Source organism: Aythya ferina (assembly GCF_964211825.1).
Source record: "Aythya ferina genome assembly, chromosome: 13".
NCBI lineage: Eukaryota > Metazoa > Chordata > Aves > Anseriformes > Anatidae > Aythya > Aythya ferina.
Window position 1 is genome coordinate 17,215,374 of NC_140311.1, and position 5,987 is coordinate 17,221,360.

Genomic DNA, 5,987 nt, shown 5'->3' on the forward strand with positions numbered 1-5,987 from the left:
GACTTTTTAAATCATGTTCTGTGATCTCTTCAAAATATTTTTTGTGCTGACTTTATAGATTCTACTGCTAGCTGTGCAGAATTTCTTCCCGTTCCTTACACCCTGTCCAATTTAAAAGGCAACACATAGCACCTCTAGGGCATGATGCTGCTGGATTGTCCTTCGGCAGGTTGAAATGGGCATGTACAGCATCAGGATTTCGAAAGCAGCCTTTGCATGTTGCGTGCATTTCATCTTCACCCAGTAAGAGCTCCCTCTGAAACTGGAAAGGTGAAACAATGTCTTTTTTTTGCTTATTTCGCAAAAAGGTAAGGATTGGTGTTTCCTATGTATATTTTACAGCTCTACTAAACTGCATGACCTTGAGCAACATGCCCAGCCTACATGAAAGAGTAGGGCTGTTGGCAAGTGGTATTAGTGAAAGTTGGGAAATTGTGGAATAATCCTCTCATAAAGAGTGTTGCCTTACTACAGAATCAGAGTGGGTGAGTTTGGAAGATTGCTGGAGGTCATGAAGTCCAAATCCATCCAAGCAGGCCAGCTACAGCAGGTTCCCCGTACTGTGTCCAGTCAGCTGTTAGTATCTCCACCATCTCTCTGGGTAAATTGGTCCTGTGGTCAGTCACCCTCAGTGTTTTATTGTTTGTTTGTTTGTTTTTAAATATATATTTTTTTCTTAGGTTTAGGTGAAATACCCTTTGTTTCAGTTCGTACCTGTTACCTTTTGGCCTAAAGCACAGTCACTTATGCAGTCACTCCGTGTCCCAGAGCAAAGTGTCACGCAAGCAGTGATGAGAAAAGTGTGAGTACTCCTCTGTTCCTGTCATGGAGATGGCCAAGCTCCCATCCCAAAAAGGATCACTTGAATGGGCCTCATCTAGCACAAATCCCACACCTATAGGTGCTATCCTGAGCAGTGAGGAGCAGCAAACAAAGGAGCAGACACCCTTCTCAGCTCCTCAGCCCAACTGCCCTTTTTATCCTGACTGGTCCTGAGGCTGGGGTTGCTGACTGACATTTTTCTGGAGAGCCTTCTACCTTCAGCTTATGTCAGGATAGAAAAAAAAGTGCAAAGCGTGAAGAAGGCTCGTACATGTATATTTATGAGCTTTCTCAAAGCATCTCTCCAGCATTGGAACTAAACAGGTTGAACAATAAAAAAACAGAAAACCTGCTCTGTCCAAAACACTTTGTGTTCCCTGTTTGCCAAGGCCTCTGCCTGCTTTCCCACCGTGACACCTTGAGCATCGTCCTTATTCCTGTCTGCAGGTAGATGGGCTGGAATGGTTTCTCCTAGAGTTTTGTGGTGCTGTTTTTATTGTATTGCTGGAAGGGGAGTTCTGTTTTGGTTTTCTGGATCACTCAGGCCAGAGTCTCTTCATGGGACCCCAATTCATCTTTGCCTCGCATTGAGCTGGTCTCACATGGAGACAGGAGGTTTGGTGGGCAGATCCTGCTGCACTGGGGAACAGCGTGGGAAGGGGCCATAAGCTGGTACTTCTAGCCTTGTTCTAAAGGAGCACGGTGTGACAGATCCCTTGTGCTGTACAGACACGTCCATTGACCACTAAATTTAGGCATAATCAGTCTTTGTCTCTGCTGGGTCTGCTGTTATGTAGAAAGCTGAGCTTGGATCCGAGTCTTTCCATGACTGAAAATTTTGCTTTCAATTAAGATCCAACACTGTAATTTAGTCATCTTGGACTGGCTCCTGTTGGCCTAATACTCTCCAGCAGGTGTGGAAGCCTCCAGGTTTTTCGCCCCTGTGGTTTTGAAAATACATGCTTGTTGCAGAGAAATAGTAACAAAAACATTTAGGTCTGTTTTATTTATATCTTCAGTTATTTTGGGAAAGAGAGCATGTGAACTTTCTCGCTTCAATTTGAACAACCTTTTTTTTAAGCTATGGCTGAATTTATTTATGTATTTTAAGAAAAGATTAACCAGGCCACTTTCTTTGGCACTTATGTCCAGCTGCTGTTTGCTGTTTTGCAGCAAATTGTTTAGTGAAGTGGATCAAAAGCACCTCAGTCCGCATCCTTAGGCTTCTGTCCCTGTGCCCAGGATGGATACAACACCACATCACTGGTGTGGGAGAGTTTGACTAAAGCCACAGCCAGTCTCCCAAGGTATAAAACATATCTCAACTGCATTTAGGGTAAGATCAAGCATTTTTCTACCACTTTTTGTCATTCAGGAGGTTTTACAGACAAAGCCAAAAGGGAATAACATAAGCTATATTGGCAAAATTGTGTCTTGAAGTCTGGAAAATCTTAATCTTTCTAATCCCACAGAAAAAATCTCATTCTCATGAGCTAGTCCAGTTTCACTGTACAGACCTAGCTACAGTATCACCATAAGAGGATCACACATCAGTAAAACCAGCCTTTATACCTGCTGCAAAATTTGAACTCGCCTACAACCATATATCCACATTGCCCCATGTCTCTGTAAGCACTAAATATCTTGGACAATTAAGTTTTAAATTAGCTCCTACAGCTGTTTGCTACAGCAGCTTCTTACCTGCCTCACACCTGCAGGTGCTTGCTGCCACCATGGGGAGCGAGTGGTAAGGAAAATCCTGATATTCAGGATTACTGCTTTATTGAAAACAGGCAATTTATTTGGATCAAATGTTGTTTTGTTTTACCCTGTATGAAATCAGTGGAACAAATACCAGTTTGTAGAGCTCTGATGGGAAAAAATATATAGTAAATAGCACTAGGAGTAATATTATTCTAAAGCTTTGTTTGGCATTACAGAGATGTGCAGAAATACTGTACTTCATCAGCCTGCCATAGTCGGGTAGTCCACTGGTAAATTCCGGATCCTATGCAGCTGCTGCCTGAAACATCGTATTTCCAGGTTTGATGGAGTCCATTTTACCAGCACACAGTTCCTGCATAGATTTTTTTATTGACCCCTGTTTAGGTACTTTCAATATGGATAAATATTCTTTTAAATATGTTCTTCCCACCACCCTTTTTTTTTTTTTTTTAAATTAATGTTTTTAGAAAGCGTTCCTCACTGAGTGGCAGAAAGAGCTCGTCATTGTCCCATGCAGGAAGGCGGAAAGCCTGGTGAGGTATTGGCAGATCATTTCCCAGTGAGCTCTCGCCCACCTTCCCCTAGAGGGCCCTGTTTCGTAAAAAGTCAGGAAACTGCATCGGCTTCGGAAAAAGCATGGGTGCTCGGATCACTTCCTGGGCTTGGGCAAGAGCCTGGGAGGCTCCTGCTGCTGCTGCTTTATTCTGTCTGCTCAACTGGTCACTGGGTTTGGTTATGTTCGTTCACTGTGCTCAGTGACAAGCCTATTGGGAAGGATGTAGCTGGGGATTTGTCTTTTTATTTAGTGACTGTTAAGTTAAACTGATTTGTTACACACACACACTTTTTGTTGTTGTTGTTGTGTTTTGTTTTGTTTAGCTAGGCAGTAGTAATGGTCTAGAGCAAAAGATAGCAGCTGGTTGAATTAAAATAGATAAATGTGTAGTTAAGATTGATGAGGGCAGTATATCTGTTATTTAGATTGTAAGTAAAAATACATGCCCAGACACCATCAGCATTGAGAATCCAAGAAATTCTGCTTCAAATCAATTAAAGAGGTTTCAAATCTTAAATAAATAAATAAATAATGTTATTAAACTGGTATTGAAGGTTAAAACCGCAAAGCAAGCTACACGTTACACGTGTAAAAGCCTTTCAGTATAAGTGATCTTACTTCACATTTCTTCTGTGATGCTTCATGTCTAAAATCTAGGCTGAAACCAAGCTTAATGTTTGAAAGCCAGTATTATTTAGAAAGGAAGGCTTTTCTTTTTTTTTCCTGTCTCCTTTCATCTTCCATTTCAAGGACAGAGAGATAAACAAAAATACCATCATCACATTCTTTAAAAATATATCTGCTTTTGAATATTGCAGTACTGCAAGCGGGAGGGAACAAACAAACAAACAAAAAAACAACACTTCGTAGACTGTGCCGAAGCTTGTTTTTAAGTAGAAACTTAGAATGCAGACAGCAGTTATAAAAGCAGGAAGTTTTTGAAGACTGGATCATGTGATCCAGATGAAGATGCAGATTATCTCCAAGCCACAACCCTTCAGTTTATTTAATATAAATATGTAGGCCAGTGTACCAAAGCCCGTGATCTGTGATCTGTCTAAACTTGCCACAGTCTCATTCGTTTTTGCCAGGCAGAGCAGGCAGGATCATGCAGATGATGGTTGTGTCAGTCTAAAGTACAGCTTCTGTTTTGTATTTCTAGAAATCAGTTCCTAGGTGGTCACAGTCTAATACCAGGGTTTTTTTCTTCATTTATCAGTCCTTTGCCCTCCTGTCTTTGTTGTACTGGTTAATGTAAAAGTGCAGGTTTTGAACTGTTTGCATGGGCTTTTTTTTCTTTAAATATTTGCAGTATATTCGAGATATTTCACAACAGGCAGGAAGGACAGAAAGGTGACTCAAATGTGGAAATGAGCTTTGAGTCTCTGACACGTGTCTGCAGTACTTTTCCTTTCTTTATTTTTTAAATTATATTCTGTCACTCCCACATTCTTTTGTGACTTTCTCTCTCTTCTCGTACCTTCTTCTTAAAAACCGGAGAAAAAACAAGCAAACATAAAACCTGAGTACACCTTACAAACTAAGGCTGCTGTTATGCCCAAAATTATAGATCCTTAAAGCTGTACTAAGCTTCCAATTTTTGATTATTAAAGACATATCACAGTACTAGCCTGTTATATGTATATATTTTCTGTGGAGTTAGTCCTATTGAGTGGCATGTTGCTGGTTATTTTTAAATATAAACCCTTTGGGGGTTTGATTATGCCCGACGTCGTAGGACTGGAAGTGCATGGGCAGTACCCTGCAAGTTCCTGTATCTCAGGTATTTTCACAATTTGATTATTTTTGAATTCATTCAGAATGACTTGTGTAGTCCTGAGCACCCTCTACTGACTGCGGATTAGCGCGTGTCCCCCTGTCCCCTCTCCTCGAGCAGCCCTGGTGTGTGAGTGCCGGGCATCTTGTGTTACTCTGGGTGCTCGGGTTACCGGCTGCCTGCCGTGCTCCGTGACATTTCTCCTCCAGCCTTTTTTACCTCGAGGAGATGGCACGCAAGCTTTTTAAAAGAAACTCTTGTACTACTGAATGACTCCATTTACAGGGGAAAGCAACTCCAGGCTCTGAGAAGGCTGTGTTCGCCACCAGTTTAGGATTTGATGCTGATATTTTTTTATTTGGGCAGTGGAGGAAGGCCAGCAGCATCCTGGTTTGTGTCAGGAATAGTGATAGGATCAGCAGCTAGTGATAGGACTGGAGGGAATGGCCTCAAGTTGTGCCAGGGGAGGTTCAGGTTGGAAATGAGGAGAAATTTCTGTCAGAAAGTGTGGTTCGGTGTAGGGACGGGTTGCCCAGGGAGGTGGTGGTGTCACCATCCCTGGGGGTGTTCAAGGAGAGGTTGGTGCTTGGGGACATGGCTTAGTGGGTGACATTGGTGGTAGGGGATGGTTGGACCAGGTGATCTTGGAGGGCTTTTCCAACCCTAATGATTCCGTGATTCCAGCTTAACTTTCAGCAAATATCAAGACCAGCACCAGGCGTATTTAATTTAAACCCTGACCATAGGATTTGCAGCCACGTGCAGACAAACTGAGGCGATGTGCGTGCCTGCCCTTCTCCATCCTACGGGGGGATTTCAGGACCGAGCTTTTTACAGCCTCACGGATGGCAGCGAGAGCTGTGAGGCTGAGGGGAGCGGGGGCAGAGCGGCCCCACACCCCAACGGCCCCATAGCGGCCCCATAGCGGCGGCCTGGGCTGCCCTCAGGCGGCCCCGCCCCCGCCGGCTCCGTGCGGGACGTGACCAGGCCCTGCCGCAGCCAGGCCTGACGGCGGGGCTGGGCGGCTCGGCTGACGGGCGGGCGGTTCGCCCAATGGGAGCGCGCGGCGGGCGGCGAGGCCCAATGGGACGTGGGCAGGGGCGGGCC